Source organism: Gadus chalcogrammus, chromosome 15, assembly GCF_026213295.1.
Source record: "Gadus chalcogrammus isolate NIFS_2021 chromosome 15, NIFS_Gcha_1.0, whole genome shotgun sequence".
NCBI classification, from domain to species: domain Eukaryota; kingdom Metazoa; phylum Chordata; class Actinopteri; order Gadiformes; family Gadidae; genus Gadus; species Gadus chalcogrammus.
In genome coordinates, this window is record NC_079426.1 from 1,863,583 (window position 1) to 1,881,934 (window position 18,352).

Sequence of the window (18,352 nt, forward strand, 5' to 3'; positions counted from 1 at the left end):
CCACATGGACGGCCGATATGCCGACGGCTTTAACCCCTTCACGGCTAGCATGGAGCTAACGTTAGCCGCAGACGGAGGGATTGTTCACGGCCATACGCCGTCGCTCAACCGAGCATTCCCCCCCACGCCACCGCCATCACGGTTGACTAACCCGTTCAACCCCGTGAATTGTACGGCACAAAACCCTTTTGACCCAACCCACTTACTGTCCCCTCAGTTCACTTCAACACCTTTTCCACCCTCTATGCCCCAGCCCGTGGAGCGTTGTGGAGTAAGAAGCTATGAGGATAACTATGCCCCACACCGCGACACCTACCAATACGGCCAGTCAGCTGCGAGAAGCGCCAAGCCGGCGCCACAGTCATCACACACAGCGCCAGATGTTGTAGCGATGGACAACAGTGACGATGAACATTATGGATATAGAGAGAGAATTCCAATATTGAAGCCAGGCCATTTTGATGGAATGGGCTCCTGGAAAGACTTTATTCACCGGTTCGAAAGCTGTGCAATGGCAAATCATTGGTCAGATGCAACAATGGCAGTGCAACTGAGATTCAGCCAGATTTATTCAGATTTATGGAGCTATCGTCCATAAAAATCCCAGATCTGACCGTTGGAACTACCGGCGGATTGTGGCTGAAATAGAGACTGCCTACGGGCCGCGCTCCGAGCATGCGGCAGCCATCGGCATCGAATTGAGACAGCGGGTTAGGGGGCAGAACGAAGCGCTGCACCTCTTAAGGGATGATATTTATGAGAAAGTGTCCATTGTGTATGCTGACCGTACAGAGCTGGAGCAGGACGCCATCAGTGTGGAGGTCTTCACCAACGCCCTGGCCGACGCCGAGGTGGTGCAAAGGCTACTGGAGAAGCAGCCGCGCACCCTGGCCAGAGCATATGACATCGCACACAGCTATGAGACCACCAGGAGGGCCGCCAGAACAGTCACACAATTCATGCAGCCTGGCCAACGCAGCTTTGTAAATCAGAGAGCCAGGGCCGCCACGGTACGTGAAAATAACAGCATGCCAGCTTGTGTAGAGCCAGTGGGGGTAGCTGTCTGGTCCATCGACTCACCAGAGAGGGCTCCAAGATTTAGTCCGCAGTGGCACCAGAAGAAAACCACAAATGTCAAAATGCCTATGGGGGATGTTCAGTGCCACAACTGCTCCGGTCTAGGGCATATGATGAGAAACTGCCCTTCTCCCCGTCGACCCAGACAGCAAGCTCGGACAGTCAATAACAACACAGCCCCCGACACAGGTATAGTGGTCACCTGTACTGCAAGTCAGGAAGACGACATGTGTGTTCAAATATTGATACATGGATTGGAAATGTGTGCTCTGCTTGACTCTGGTGCTCGGAGGAATGTGTTGCCCCTCCATCTCTTCAACGCCATTCCCACAGAGTCCAGACCCCCAATAGAGCCATCTGTCGCGGAGGTCCTGCAGGGCATCGGCCCCGGTGGTCTGGCAGTGCTGGGGGAAGTCAACCTACCAGTACGAGTTGGGAGCCGAGCTACCAATGTGAACTTCATCATGGCCGACACAGCAGAGAGCACCGAGGTTATCCTGGGGCACCCTTTCCTACATCAGACGAGTGCCCAGCTGGACTATGGTCGCCGGGAGATAACCCTATGTGGAGAGAAGGTACCTCGTTTTAACCCAAGCCATCAGTCCCGGGTGCACATTGTCAGAGTGGCCCGCACAACAGTGTTGGAATCGGGGTGTGAGTATGTAGTCCCCGGCACCGCCCACCTCCGCCACGCTGACGGAGACCTGATGCTGAGCCCAACTAAAGGTTTCATCGAAAAACACCACGTACTAGTGGCTCACCTCGTCGTACAGGCGCAGCGGTCCACCAACGTTCCCATCAGAGTCTTCAACCCTGGAGCCTTACCTGTCACGTTGAAGAGAGGCGTTGTGGCAGGGATCCTACAACCAGCAACGGTGTTAGGGAAGCTGGAGCCCCAGCCACCCCTCGCCCCACCGGCCTCCGAACCGATTAACTCTGTCTCTGCTTCTTTGCCCAGCCACCTGCAGGTCCTGTATAATGAGAGCTGTGCTAGTCTGCCAAAGGGGGACCATGAGAGGGTGGCCTGCCTGCTACGGTCATACAGTGACGTCTTCTCCACGGGGCCCACTGACCTTGGCCGTACTGGCCTCGTGCAGCACGATATCCTCACCATCCCTGGTCCACCTGTGAAACAGCAACCACGCAGGATGGCTGGAGACAAACAAACTGCAGCGGACCAGCAGGTGCAGCAGAGCCTGGACACTGGTGTGGCCCAACTCAGCCACAGCAGCTGGGCTGCACCAATTGTTATGGTAAGGAAGAAGGACCAGACTTCGCGGCTATGTGTCGACTACAGGCTCTTAAATGAGAGGACCATTAAGGATGCGTATCCACTGCCCCGCATCCAGGACACCTTAGACACATTGTCCACCGCCAGGTACTTCAGCACGCTGGATTTAACATCAGGGTACTGGCAGGTGGAAATGACGCCGAGAGCCCGAAAAGCCGCTGCTTTCTGCACCCGTAAGGGCCTGTTCGAATGGAATGTGATGCCTTTCGGACTGTGCAATGCGCCGGCCACATTCCAGAGGCTCATGGACCGTGTCCTGGCCGGGCTGCAGTGGGAGACCTGTTTGGTGTACCTCGATGACATCATTGTCCTGGGGCGGGACGGCACCGACATGTTGGAGCGGCTGAGCCAGGTGTTCAACAGACTACGCGCCGCCAACCTGAAACTTAAACCATCAAAGTGTTTCCTGTTCCGAGAGCGAGTGGCTTACCTGGGGCACATCGTCTCCAGCAAAGGTATCGCTACTGACCCCCAAAAGATCCAAAAGGTGACTGAGTGGCCCGCACCCCGAAACGTCTCTGAAGTGCGTCAGTTTGTCGGCCTGGCCTCGTACTACCGACGCTTCGTCAAGGATTTCGCCACAGTTGCCAAGCCCCTCCACGAACTCACCAAAAAGTATGCACGCTTTAACTGGACGGATGAATGCCAGGAGGCGTTCGAGCAGCTGAAAAGCCGGTTGACGTCAGCGCCGGTGCTGGGCTATCCCCTCGACAGTGGCCAACTGCTCCTCGACACAGACGCCAGTGACTGGGGAATCGGAGCAGTCCTCTCCCAAGTGCAAGAAGGTGAGGAGAGAGTGCTAGCCTATGGGAGCAGGAGAATGTCGCCCACTGAGCAAAACTACTGCACCACCAGACGAGAACTTCTGGCAGCTGTCGAGTTCACCTCTCATTTCCGGCAGTACCTACTAGGGAGATCATTCATCATACGGACTGATCACAGCAGCCTGCGCTGGTTGACTCGGATGAAGGAGCCTGAGGGTCAGCTTGCTCGCTGGCTTGAGAAACTAGCAGAGTACGAGTTCCTGGTGATCCATCGTCCAGGGAGACACCACCAAAATGCGGACGCGCTCTCCAGAAGACCCTGCCGGACGTCATGCCCATGCACAGTGCCGGAGCCTAGCCTCAGTAACCAGTTCCAGCACAAGGGGATTCAGTGCAACATGGCCGAAGAGGATGAAGAGGATGCCGTGGAAACTCCTGCAGAGCAACCTCCAGTGGGGGTAGTGGTGCCTGAAGAGGATGCTGTGGAAACTCCTGCAGAGCAACCTCCAGTGGGGGTAGTGGTGCCTGAAGATAGCTATGGAGGCAGCCCTGCAGTTGAGTCTAAGCATCTTCCAGTGGGGGTAGCGGACGTTTTCAGTAATGATCAAGCTGGCTCTCTGTTCCGACCAGGTGTCTACAGGGTGAGTGAGCCAGCCCAAACCAACCTGTTCAGTGGTTGGACCCAAGAGCAGTTAATCAGTGCCCAAGAAGCTGACCCAGACATAGCACCAGTGAGGAAGTGGATGGACGAGGGGAGGAGCAGGCCACCCTGGGCGGACATAGCACCCTACAGCCCTGCCACCAAAGCCTACTGGTCGCAGTGGAAAAGGCTCTACCAGAAAGATGGCGTTTTGCTGAGGAAATTCTACTGCACAGATGGAAAGGTGTTCTATCCACAGATCCTGTTGCCTCAAGAGTACCGCACCTCAGTCACGGAGCAATTGCACGATGGCCCAGTCGGTGGCCACTTTGGAGGAGAAAGGACACTCGCACGTCTCAAGGCCCGGTACTACTGGTACAATATGAGGGATGACGTCACGCTGTGGTGCCGCACCTGCACCAGCTGTGCTGCAAAAGCCCGCCCGAAGAAAACACCTCAAGCCGCCATGGGCACAGTGCGAGTTGGTGCCCCCTTCGAACGCATCGCAGTCGATTTAATGGGACCATTAAATGAAACTGAAAGGCGCAACCGCTACATAATAGTAGTACAAGACTACTTCAGCAAATGGGTGGAAGCCTACCCGGTTCCCAATGAACAAGCAACGACGGTGGCCGAGAAGATTGTTTCCGAGTGGGTGTGCCGGTACGGAGCTCCACAGTGCCTACACAGCGACCAAGGTACCAATTTCGAGTCGGCTGTGTTCCAGAGAATGTGTGAACTGCTGGGAATCGACAAGACACGGACCACGCCGTTTCGGCCGCAGTCAGACGGCCAAGTAGAACGTTTCAATGCCACCCTGCAGAAAATCATAGCCACCACTGCGGAACGATGTCACTGGGACTGGGACATCATGACCCCATATGCAGTCATGGCCTACCGGGCATCCAAACACAGCTCCACGGGCCTGACGCCTAACATGATGCTGTTCGGGCGGGAAATTACCGAGCCAGTGGATCTTGTTGCTGGGTTGCCACCTGACCCAGACAACACTACTACCCCTCCATCCTATGTTGTACAGCTCCGGGAAAGGCTCGAGCTATCTCACCAGTTGGCCCGGGAGGCGCTGGGAAAATCTGTCGAGCGTGCCAAACGGCAGTACGACAAAAATGTTTGCAGAGTCCAACACAAAGTTGGTGATGCAGTATGGTTCCTAGTCAAAGGCACCAAGAGGGTAAAGGATAAAGTGCGGAAGTTCCTGCCTTCCTACGAGGGTCCGTACTTCATTGTGGGCGTACTGGACGACTTGGTCTACCGGATTAAAAAGGGTCAGAGGATGAAGATGAAAGTCGTTCATCACGACAAACTCAAAGCTTACCATTCCAGGACAGCACTAGACAACAGCTGGACATTTCGGGAGGCTGGAACGTGGGCACCAGTGGAGGCGCCACCCCCGTCGTCAGACCCCAGCCCTTCAGAAATCGACAGCAGTCCCCTTGACCTTTGGGGCACGTCACCAGAGACGGAGGACCCTGTTGTGGAGGCCCTTCCAGGCCTCTTCTCTCCACCACCATCACCGAGCAGCAGCCAGCTTCCTTGCCACCCCGCTGAGCCTTCGCTGGAGGAGGCTGGGACCTCGCATACGGCCAGGGGAGAAGCTGGTCGTCCTCTTTTGAGCTCCACCCCTCGGCGTCGACCCCGGAGGGTCCGCAGAGCTCCTGACATGTTTGGTGACTGGATTGATCACTGAGCATAGTTGCCTGAGGTTGGGTGTAGGCGGATCGCTGCCCTCCTCAGAGAAAAAGAGTTCCAGTAAAAGACAACAAAAACAAGAGTTCCTGTGTTGTCCAAACCAAAAAAAAAAAGAAGTTCCAGTATTGTCAAAGCAAAAGAGTTCGAGTATTGACAATAACCAAGATTGTATTTCCAGTAGTGTCATTGCAAGGTAACTCGCCTATGTTGAGGTTAAAAATGTGAAGCTTTATACGATTTAACGGTTTGATATTGTTGTTTGCTGTCACCAGTCGGTGGTTTGAAAACTAATGGTGCGCATAGTTTTATTGGAGCATCCTGGGTATGTTTACCGTTGAGGCACTTAATGGGCATGCGTGTGAAAAACGATTTGGAAGAAAGAAAAATGTTATTTGTATAATAGAAAATGTTGCCCTATTTTTGCACTTGAAATCCTACACCCTGTAGTACGCTATTGCACTTGAAATCTTACACCCTGTAAATTACGCTAATGTATGAGTGTTCATGCCATTTGCCTACATGTACGAAAGGAGTGGGGAATACGCTTTAATTTACGTTTATAGGCATTGCCTTTTCACCTTAACTTTCCACTGGAAGAGGACCCCTTCAGGGCCTGTGGGAAACACATGTTATGGTTGGATGCTTGTATAATGACGGTCTAATTGGTATTTTCCTGTGTACAGTGTAGTGATGCTGGAGATATGTTAAGGGTTTAAACATTCTCCAGAGTGGGGGTAGTGTTGCAGTCTCTGGCTCCCCCTGGTGGTTTTATTGGGGTAAAATACGTTTGTGTGGCGCATTAGGTGTGACGTAATAGAACGGGTGTGTTGTGGGTAGTGTAAAACGAAGGACCACGCGGGAAATCAGTCGGAGTCTACAGTGCGAACGGATAGTAGCCTTTTATGCTTTGTTAATGTACCATTGTGGAAATAAAGAAAGCCTAATTCATTGCTGCAACCCACCAACGCCTCACTGTTTGTGCTTCGGCTATGTTAACCGGACAACTAGACAAGCAAGTTACCTGCAACGAGCCAAGTAATATAATTCAAAACAGCTCGCTCCCAACTACGGTTCGGAGCAGGGAAGCTGAGGGAGGTAACACTGGTAAACAGTAGCTCATTTCTAACAACATAGATAACAATCTGGCGAGCGTGTTGTCCACCTAGGCTAATACACCAACAGCACATTTCTGTATAATAAAGGGCTACATATTGTCAATCTAAATGATCTGCTTGTTGTACTCATTTATTCATGTTTTACTGTACCAGATGGAACATGGAGGAGCCTACACATCAGTGCACCGTGTGCGACAAGACATTCAGTGAAAAGTCCAACCTGGCGAGTCATCTGAAGATCCATGCCATCGCCAGGGAGACCTTTACCTGTGATGTCTGCGGGAAGAGCTTGGCCACTAAACCATCGCTGGTCAGCCATCAACAGCTACACCAGTACCCCAACATCATTTTGTACCGGCAAGGAGAGGCCAGGCTGTACTGTACAGAGGCAGCAAGGTCTGTGGCAGAGGCCCGCAGCAGCACTGTTGTTGACCCTAAATGGCTGGATCTCAAGACAGCAGAGGCGGCTGCCAAGAGGTCGGGGGCTGAGCTGTGGAAAGGTCAGCTGGTCATCACGTTCGGGTAGTACGCCGGTCAGACCTTCAGGTGGCTTGTGGAGAATGATGTCGGCTGGCTGGTGTGGCTGCTGTTCCAGTACTGCCAGCAGGGAGAGCAGAACGAGCTGCTGAAGTGGCAGAAGGAGCGACTGCTCCTTCGGCCACAAGGTGACTCCTCACCTGAAAGTGCTGTCGGACGCACCGTTCCCGGAGGCTCCTGCGCTGCCAACATCCCTCCCTCCGCCAGACCGGCCTCAGGTCCAGTACCGGCTCATCCATCACGAGGCTGGAAAGAGACGTGGTGAGAAGCGGAGGTAAGTTGTCATAAGCACTTTGTTTCACCTGTTGGCTGTGGAAAGCAAATAGCACACACGTCATATCAATACTGATCACATGTGTATTTTATGTTTCCAGATTATTTGTTGCTGAGCCACAGCCTGTGACTCCCGCGAACCGACCCGTTCAGCCCACTGGGTTGTCGTCCTCCACCCGGCCGAAGCCTGCTGCGCTCACCCCCATTCTGCCGAGGCCTTCTGCGCCCACCCACCTCCAGCCGAGGCCACCCGCTGCGTTGACCTACGGCCCACCCCCTGTGTCGGCAGCACCCATACTGCAGGTCTTCCCCGCACAGCCACAGGCCCCCTCCGTCCTGTTTCGTGGGACATCCTGCAGCCAGTGCTTTGTCCCTCCTGCACCAACAGTGAAGGCATTCATGCCTAACAAGTCCTCAAGGCCATGTGGGGCTTGCCACATGCCAAACTGTGGTGGACAGTGGAAGAGGTACAACCCTTTCAAGGACAAAGTGGCTGGAAGCATGCACAAAATGTTTTCCTACTGTCCATCCACTAGGAAGTCCACTACACCTGGCTTCGACAATGTGGTGTATGACAACTTTGAACTCTTTAAGAGTGTCGTGGATGCAGAGTTGGAAAGGAGGACTGTGTGTGTGTGTGTGTGTGTGTGTGTGTGTGTGTGTGTGTGTGTGTGTGTGTGTGTGTGTGTGTGTGTGTGTGTGTGTGTGTGTGTGTGTGTGTGTGTGTGTGAATAACTTACCTCTGTGATGCCACTGTTGCCAGCCATATACAAATATCATCAGCATTTACAGTTTCATTGAACATCCTGACGATTACGGTTTTAATGGAATCGTCATTTAGTCTCTCCACTTCAAATGCTGAGAACTGGTCTTTTACCGTGTCGTAGCGTGTCCAAAATTCTTTGAGGGTTGTTGTGGCTGCGAAGCTAACATCGAATCCTTTGTTAAAGGGCAGAGTAAGAATACAATTCAAGTCGTTTCCGGTAAACTTCAGGATTCCTTGGATGTGCTTCCTTGAAAAATCAAGCCGGGACATCTGAATTAAAATTCCATTGATTGACTTGAATTTAAAACGTACACTGTGGTGCCTCCTCATGCCGGAGGGGTTAACCGACATGATGGAGACACCACACTCTTAAAAATTCAAGATGTTAAAAGCAATAAAACAGTGAGTAAACAAGGTAATACAGGCAACAATAAAATGCACTTTACCGTTTAAACAAACTGGACAATGGTCTTCTTGGTAAAGGGTATCAGCAACTGGTATTTGACCCCAACTTACCAAAAAGATGGTGCAATATCCTCCTAACCTGCTATATAATTGCCACTAAATAGGCAATATATAGACAGACAACGGAGGGGATCACTGTCTTAGCCAAAAGGCCGAGAAGCGGGTCAATCTTTTTAACCTTAATCAGTTCCAATCTAACACAATCAGTTTACATACCCTTTAGTGGTTGTTCATGTTCAGATAATCTGTGTTTTTGTCATGCATGTTGTTTGTCTTTGTCAGCTTCATGTGTTTGTGATGTTTGTATGTATTTGTCTGCTTCAGTTTTAACAAAAGTTTGCTAAAGAAAACACAAAAGGGAGGAACAGCTTGAGCCTTTATTTGTTGATTGGTCACCTGAGTCTTTGGATAATCATGTTCATTATTGCACTTTAGCCTGTACAAGCCAATTGTTGAGTTGTATCTTAAGTACAAGTGTGTGTTCTTCAATTGTTGAGATTTTTGCATTATTATTAATGTTATTTATATGTGCCTTTCCTTTTAATGTGTGCATGTCTGTCAGCTCCATGTTTAATGAAAATGTTTGCAAATGGTAGTACATGTTTGTCTCTCGTCTCATGCTCTCGTGTTCTCGCCTGTAGATCTGTACCTTGTTGTGGTGGGCGAGCTTTTAATTAAACAGATCTTGTTTACTTGTGTTTTATATGCATTGCCTTTTCAATGAAACCCATTCGGGGTGAAAAATAAAAGTTGTAAAAGAATTTGAGTCTCTGTGTGCTTGGCTTTCACAAGGGGTGGGGTAGTGGAAAGAAAAAACACACCAAAGAAATTAGAAGTCCTTGTGTCTTCTCTCCCGCAACCAGAGGTGTGAATACACCCCCACTTTGCTGGCTGCACTCCCTGTGTGGTCAAAATAATGAGTTCTGTGAATGGCTCTGTCATCCAGACAAAGTGAGTGCACTGAATACATTCTTATTATTTTTCTTAATTCAGCCCAAAAATGTAACAATTAAACACTTTTCCACTTGAAAATATGAATATCATCAGCTACATCAACTCAAAGTATGAAAATAATAAACAAAACATTCAGCAGACTAGCGGATTTTGATAATCTAGGCCTTGCACATAATATTTCTGGAAATAAGGATCCATAATGAATGAAAGGAATGAATGAATGAATGAATGAATGAATGAATGAATGAATGAATGAATGAATGAATGAATGAATGCGTTATTCCAGACTCAGAGTTCCATATTTGAACGCAATGCATTACACTGCTTGCGCGTCATCGTTTGCGTGATCTTTTGAAGAAACGTAGCGATGCAAAACATGGTATGGACTGCACTATAGCACGATGAAGCCATTCATAGCTATTATTTCTTTAGAACAACATGATCAGGGGAGAGCGCGAACGCAGTCCCCCACTACCAGAAATTATGCAATCGAGATTCCCACATTTGGGGAATTCGCACGGGTCAGCAACAGCCTCAGTGCAATGGCTGAGCCTCGCTATGGGTGAACCACCTTCTTGATCATGGTATCTCCCTTGCCAGGTAAGTATGAGTTGAACACGTTCAGGTGGGCTGAACGATGCCCACGCGTGTTCCCGTGGAGAACGGTTGCAAAGCATTCGGCGATGTCTAGACTTTAATAAACACTGTAGACCACCGGTCACACGATGACAGGCGAATCTGAAATCAGCGTGATGGAAGCTTAACGAAAGGAAACCTGGAGGTCCGAGTTATCGACACGCCACAGAAAGAATCCTTTTTTCTTTCTTAAACAACAGAATATCGTTGGAATAATTGTAAACAGTGCGTTTATGAATTGTAAATGACACTTTATTGTCTACAGGCGGACGGGTGTACTCTCAGGAGGAGTTTAGTTTTGTTTTTCACAGTGAGAGAGGGGTGCACCGGTCCTGGAGGTACTGCAATACCAGGTCGATGCGTGGAGTGGACGGGGCAAGCCCCTTTTCCATCTCCCAGTTCCAAAAATCAATTTAATATATGGTCCCCGGGTAGGGGACGTATCAGATATTAAACTGATAAGAACAGATACTACACTTGATCTTAGCCAAAAGGCCGAGAAGCGATGCCTACACACGCTCAGACCAAGAGGCGACGTTCCCAGACACGTCGCTCCACGTGGCGGTTTAACAGACAACGAAAAAAAAACAAAAGAATGACCAAGCACCCTGTGTGCGTGTTTGTGTGTATGTGAAAGCTGAAGAAATAAACCGAGGTCGCTACATCTCTTTGCTGCTGCCTGCTGGCAGTCTCACTAGGCCGTCTGCATGTTTCACAAATAGAGTTTGGAGCAGTGGAGGCTTCTATAAGACTACAGGTGAAGCAGTGCTTCACCAAAAAAATGTTAAAAAATAAATAAACCAACAATACTATCGAATACTGCCAAAATGGTGGTGCCCACGATTTCCCCGCCCCAACAACGTCAACACCCGGAAGTCTATTGCAGCCATTGCAGCCAATGAGCTCGAGTTGAAAAAGAAAATAGCTTACAGCACGTGGTTTCACTCAGGTAAATTGTATCCCCTTCACCGTTTGCTAGTTGACAATTAGACCTTTTTTATTAAGGTTTGTATTAAGCTGTTTCGATTTTGTAGAAAGAGAAAAGATTTCCACCGTGTCATAACACGGTCGTTGTGTATAAAGGGAAGACGTAGCGGTTACGTTTTTAGCTGCTGGGTTGACTTCAGTCAACCTATCGCCGTTTTGTCTGCGAGCAACCATATTACTCGTGGGTGGTCTCCTTTTAATCGTGGTAATCTAAGCTTTCCAACGGTGTATGGCATGACTATATGTACCCAGGGGTCGTTGAAATAATAAGCTGATTAATGTGTGTTTTGTAACGATAGCTAGGCGCGGCTAACGACACTGTTTACAATGTGTAAGGGCATACGTCGCATACCTGCAAACTTGTTGCTTTTCGGCGACAATCAACGTTTTCTTGGACAATTTGATGTGGATATGTGTTGATTTGGGTAAATGTGACTGTTTAGACAACAGCTGATGCGAGAGTAAGTGTAACATAAAGCAATTTGGCGACCGTGTTAATCTCTTGTTGCATGGGATGCGCTGCATACCTGGTGTTGCAGTCTCTGGCTCCCCCTGGTGGTTTTATTGGGGTAAAATACGTTTGTGTGGCGCATTAGGTGTGACGTAATAGAACGGGTGTGTTGTGGGTAGTGTAAAACGAAGGACCACGCGGGAAATCAGTCGGAGTCTACAGTGCGAACGGATAGTAGCCTTTTATGCTTTGTTAATGTACCATTGTGGAAATAAAGAAAGCCTAATTCATTGCTGCAACCCACCAACGCCTCACTGTTTGTGCTTCGGCTATGTTAACCGGACAACTAGACAAGCAAGTTACCTGCAACGAGCCAAGTAATATAATTCAAAACAGCTCGCTCCCAACTACGGTTCGGAGCAGGGAAGCTGAGGGAGGTAACACTGGGGGCTCGTCCGGGATTAACAAAGCAAGAAGAAAGTGAGAGGACGTCGGACGGTCGGACGCAGACTGAGCTAAAGCTAAAGGTACCGTTAATGCTTGAAATAGGAGGCCTGTCGAGATGGAGTCGAGATGGATAAGCACCAACCCATTTTTAATAGATGTAAGAGACACTGATATGGACCCAGTTAACCACATGGACGGCCGATATGCCGACGGCTTTAACCCCTTCACGGCTAGCATGGAGCTAACGTTAGCCGCAGACGGAGGGATTGTTCACGGCCATACGCCGTCGCTCAACCGAGCATTCCCCCCCACGCCACCGCCATCACGGTTGACTAACCCGTTCAACCCCGTGAATTGTACGGCACAAAACCCTTTTGACCCAACCCACTTACTGTCCCCTCAGTTCACTTCAACACCTTTTCCACCCTCTATGCCCCAGCCCGTGGAGCGTTGTGGAGTAAGAAGCTATGAGGATAACTATGCCCCACACCGCGACACCTACCAATACGGCCAGTCAGCTGCGAGAAGCGCCAAGCCGGCGCCACAGTCATCACACACAGCGCCAGATGTTGTAGCGATGGACAACAGTGACGATGAACATTATGGATATAGAGAGAGAATTCCAATATTGAAGCCAGGCCATTTTGATGGAATGGGCTCCTGGAAAGACTTTATTCACCGGTTCGAAAGCTGTGCAATGGCAAATCATTGGTCAGATGCAACAATGGCAGTGCAACTGAGATTCAGCCAGATTTATTCAGATTTATGGAGCTATCGTCCATAAAAATCCCAGATCTGACCGTTGGAACTACCGGCGGATTGTGGCTGAAATAGAGACTGCCTACGGGCCGCGCTCCGAGCATGCGGCAGCCATCGGCATCGAATTGAGACAGCGGGTTAGGGGGCAGAACGAAGCGCTGCACCTCTTAAGGGATGATATTTATGAGAAAGTGTCCATTGTGTATGCTGACCGTACAGAGCTGGAGCAGGACGCCATCAGTGTGGAGGTCTTCACCAACGCCCTGGCCGACGCCGAGGTGGTGCAAAGGCTACTGGAGAAGCAGCCGCGCACCCTGGCCAGAGCATATGACATCGCACACAGCTATGAGACCACCAGGAGGGCCGCCAGAACAGTCACACAATTCATGCAGCCTGGCCAACGCAGCTTTGTAAATCAGAGAGCCAGGGCCGCCACGGTACGTGAAAATAACAGCATGCCAGCTTGTGTAGAGCCAGTGGGGGTAGCTGTCTGGTCCATCGACTCACCAGAGAGGGCTCCAAGATTTAGTCCGCAGTGGCACCAGAAGAAAACCACAAATGTCAAAATGCCTATGGGGGATGTTCAGTGCCACAACTGCTCCGGTCTAGGGCATATGATGAGAAACTGCCCTTCTCCCCGTCGACCCAGACAGCAAGCTCGGACAGTCAATAACAACACAGCCCCCGACACAGGTATAGTGGTCACCTGTACTGCAAGTCAGGAAGACGACATGTGTGTTCAAATATTGATACATGGATTGGAAATGTGTGCTCTGCTTGACTCTGGTGCTCGGAGGAATGTGTTGCCCCTCCATCTCTTCAACGCCATTCCCACAGAGTCCAGACCCCCAATAGAGCCATCTGTCGCGGAGGTCCTGCAGGGCATCGGCCCCGGTGGTCTGGCAGTGCTGGGGGAAGTCAACCTACCAGTACGAGTTGGGAGCCGAGCTACCAATGTGAACTTCATCATGGCCGACACAGCAGAGAGCACCGAGGTTATCCTGGGGCACCCTTTCCTACATCAGACGAGTGCCCAGCTGGACTATGGTCGCCGGGAGATAACCCTATGTGGAGAGAAGGTACCTCGTTTTAACCCAAGCCATCAGTCCCGGGTGCACATTGTCAGAGTGGCCCGCACAACAGTGTTGGAATCGGGGTGTGAGTATGTAGTCCCCGGCACCGCCCACCTCCGCCACGCTGACGGAGACCTGATGCTGAGCCCAACTAAAGGTTTCATCGAAAAACACCACGTACTAGTGGCTCACCTCGTCGTACAGGCGCAGCGGTCCACCAACGTTCCCATCAGAGTCTTCAACCCTGGAGCCTTACCTGTCACGTTGAAGAGAGGCGTTGTGGCAGGGATCCTACAACCAGCAACGGTGTTAGGGAAGCTGGAGCCCCAGCCACCCCTCGCCCCACCGGCCTCCGAACCGATTAACTCTGTCTCTGCTTCTTTGCCCAGCCACCTGCAGGTCCTGTATAATGAGAGCTGTGCTAGTCTGCCAAAGGGGGACCATGAGAGGGTGGCCTGCCTGCTACGGTCATACAGTGACGTGTTCTCCACGGGGCCCACTGACCTTGGCCGTACTGGCCTCGTGCAGCACGATATCCTCACCATCCCTGGTCCACCTGTGAAACAGCAACCACGCAGGATGGCTGGAGACAAACAAACTGCAGCGGACCAGCAGGTGCAGCAGAGCCTGGACACTGGTGTGGCCCAACTCAGCCACAGCAGCTGGGCTGCACCAATTGTTATGGTAAGGAAGAAGGACCAGACTTCGCGGCTATGTGTCGACTACAGGCTCTTAAATGAGAGGACCATTAAGGATGCGTATCCACTGCCCCGCATCCAGGACACCTTAGACACATTGTCCACCGCCAGGTACTTCAGCACGCTGGATTTAACATCAGGGTACTGGCAGGTGGAAATGACGCCGAGAGCCCGAAAAGCCGCTGCTTTCTGCACCCGTAAGGGCCTGTTCGAATGGAATGTGATGCCTTTCGGACTGTGCAATGCGCCGGCCACATTCCAGAGGCTCATGGACCGTGTCCTGGCCGGGCTGCAGTGGGAGACCTGTTTGGTGTACCTCGATGACATCATTGTCCTGGGGCGGGACGGCACCGACATGTTGGAGCGGCTGAGCCAGGTGTTCAACAGACTACGCGCCGCCAACCTGAAACTTAAACCATCAAAGTGTTTCCTGTTCCGAGAGCGAGTGGCTTACCTGGGGCACATCGTCTCCAGCAAAGGTATCGCTACTGACCCCCAAAAGATCCAAAAGGTGACTGAGTGGCCCGCACCCCGAAACGTCTCTGAAGTGCGTCAGTTTGTCGGCCTGGCCTCGTACTACCGACGCTTCGTCAAGGATTTCGCCACAGTTGCCAAGCCCCTCCACGAACTCACCAAAAAGTATGCACGCTTTAACTGGACGGATGAATGCCAGGAGGCGTTCGAGCAGCTGAAAAGCCGGTTGACGTCAGCGCCGGTGCTGGGCTATCCCCTCGACAGTGGCCAACTGCTCCTCGACACAGACGCCAGTGACTGGGGAATCGGAGCAGTCCTCTCCCAAGTGCAAGAAGGTGAGGAGAGAGTGCTAGCCTATGGGAGCAGGAGAATGTCGCCCACTGAGCAAAACTACTGCACCACCAGACGAGAACTTCTGGCAGCTGTCGAGTTCACCTCTCATTTCCGGCAGTACCTACTAGGGAGATCATTCATCATACGGACTGATCACAGCAGCCTGCGCTGGTTGACTCGGATGAAGGAGCCTGAGGGTCAGCTTGCTCGCTGGCTTGAGAAACTAGCAGAGTACGAGTTCCTGGTGATCCATCGTCCAGGGAGACACCACCAAAATGCGGACGCGCTCTCCAGAAGACCCTGCCGGACGTCATGCCCATGCACAGTGCCGGAGCCTAGCCTCAGTAACCAGTTCCAGCACAAGGGGATTCAGTGCAACATGGCCGAAGAGGATGAAGAGGATGCCGTGGAAACTCCTGCAGAGCAACCTCCAGTGGGGGTAGTGGTGCCTGAAGAGGATGCTGTGGAAACTCCTGCAGAGCAACCTCCAGTGGGGGTAGTGGTGCCTGAAGATAGCTATGGAGGCAGCCCTGCAGTTGAGTCTAAGCATCTTCCAGTGGGGGTAGCGGACGTTTTCAGTAATGATCAAGCTGGCTCTCTGTTCCGACCAGGTGTCTACAGGGTGAGTGAGCCAGCCCAAACCAACCTGTTCAGTGGTTGGACCCAAGAGCAGTTAATCAGTGCCCAAGAAGCTGACCCAGACATAGCACCAGTGAGGAAGTGGATGGACGAGGGGAGGAGCAGGCCACCCTGGGCGGACATAGCACCCTACAGCCCTGCCACCAAAGCCTACTGGTCGCAGTGGAAAAGGCTCTACCAGAAAGATGGCGTTTTGCTGAGGAAATTCTACTGCACAGATGGAAAGGTGTTCTATCCACAGATCCTGTTGCCTCAAGAGTACCGCACCTCAGTCACGGAGCAATTGCACGATGGCCCAGTCGGTGGCCACTTTGGAGGAGAAAGGACACTCGCACGTCTCAAGGCCCGGTACTACTGGTACAATATGAGGGATGACGTCACGCTGTGGTGCCGCACCTGCACCAGCTGTGCTGCAAAAGCCCGCCCGAAGAAAACACCTCAAGCCGCCATGGGCACAGTGCGAGTTGGTGCCCCCTTCGAACGCATCGCAGTCGATTTAATGGGACCATTAAATGAAACTGAAAGGCGCAACCGCTACATAATAGTAGTACAAGACTACTTCAGCAAATGGGTGGAAGCCTACCCGGTTCCCAATGAACAAGCAACGACGGTGGCCGAGAAGATTGTTTCCGAGTGGGTGTGCCGGTACGGAGCTCCACAGTGCCTACACAGCGACCAAGGTACCAATTTCGAGTCGGCTGTGTTCCAGAGAATGTGTGAACTGCTGGGAATCGACAAGACACGGACCACGCCGTTTCGGCCGCAGTCAGACGGCCAAGTAGAACGTTTCAATGCCACCCTGCAGAAAATCATAGCCACCACTGCGGAACGATGTCACTGGGACTGGGACATCATGACCCCATATGCAGTCATGGCCTACCGGGCATCCAAACACAGCTCCACGGGCCTGACGCCTAACATGATGCTGTTCGGGCGGGAAATTACCGAGCCAGTGGATCTTGTTGCTGGGTTGCCACCTGACCCAGACAACACTACTACCCCTCCATCCTATGTTGTACAGCTCCGGGAAAGGCTCGAGCTATCTCACCAGTTGGCCCGGGAGGCGCTGGGAAAATCTGTCGAGCGTGCCAAACGGCAGTACGACAAAAATGTTTGCAGAGTCCAACACAAAGTTGGTGATGCAGTATGGTTCCTAGTCAAAGGCACCAAGAGGGTAAAGGATAAAGTGCGGAAGTTCCTGCCTTCCTACGAGGGTCCGTACTTCATTGTGGGCGTACTGGACGACTTGGTCTACCGGATTAAAAAGGGTCAGAGGATGAAGATGAAAGTCGTTCATCACGACAAACTCAAAGCTTACCATTCCAGGACAGCACTAGACAACAGCTGGACATTTCGGGAGGCTGGAACGTGGGCACCAGTGGAGGCGCCACCCCCGTCGTCAGACCCCAGCCCTTCAGAAATCGACAGCAGTCCCCTTGACCTTTGGGGCACGTCACCAGAGACGGAGGACCCTGTTGTGGAGGCCCTTCCAGGCCTCTTCTCTCCACCACCATCACCGAGCAGCAGCCAGCTTCCTTGCCACCCCGCTGAGCCTTCGCTGGAGGAGGCTGGGACCTCGCATACGGCCAGGGGAGAAGCTGGTCGTCCTCTTTTGAGCTCCACCCCTCGGCGTCGACCCCGGAGGGTCCGCAGAGCTCCTGACATGTTTGGTGACTGGATTGATCACTGAGCATAGTTGCCTGAGGTTGGGTGTAGGCGGATCGCTGCCCTCCTCAGAGAAAAAGAGTTCCAGTAAAAGACAACAAAAACAAGAGTTCCTGTGTTGTCCAAACCAAAAAAAAAAAGAAGTTCCAGTATTGTCAAAGCAAAAGAGTTCGAGTATTGACAATAACCAAGATTGTATTTCCAGTAGTGTCATTGCAAGGTAACTCGCCTATGTTGAGGTTAAAAATGTGAAGCTTTATACGATTTAACGGTTTGATATTGTTGTTTGCTGTCACCAGTCGGTGGTTTGAAAACTAATGGTGCGCATAGTTTTATTGGAGCATCCTGGGTATGTTTACCGTTGAGGCACTTAATGGGCATGCGTGTGAAAAACGATTTGGAAGAAAGAAAAATGTTATTTGTATAATAGAAAATGTTGCCCTATTTTTGCACTTGAAATCCTACACCCTGTAGTACGCTATTGCACTTGAAATCTTACACCCTGTAAATTACGCTAATGTATGAGTGTTCATGCCATTTGCCTACATGTACGAAAGGAGTGGGGAATACGCTTTAATTTACGTTTATAGGCATTGCC

The 18,352-nt window shown here is 51.3% G+C and overlaps 2 non-coding genes across 2 annotated transcripts; both read right to left on the minus strand.

The window, feature by feature from the left end:
* Positions 1-10,035: 10,035 nt before the first annotated feature.
* LOC130405254 (U1 spliceosomal RNA) lies at positions 10,036-10,200 on the minus strand. The gene has a single exon (XR_008904318.1). It is a non-coding gene; the product is annotated as a U1 spliceosomal RNA (small nuclear RNA).
* Positions 10,201-10,544: 344 nt separating this feature from the next.
* On the minus strand, positions 10,545-10,735 carry LOC130405261 (U2 spliceosomal RNA). Its single transcript, XR_008904323.1, has one exon. It is a non-coding gene; the product is annotated as a U2 spliceosomal RNA (small nuclear RNA).
* Between the last annotated feature and the right edge of the window lie 7,617 nt (positions 10,736-18,352).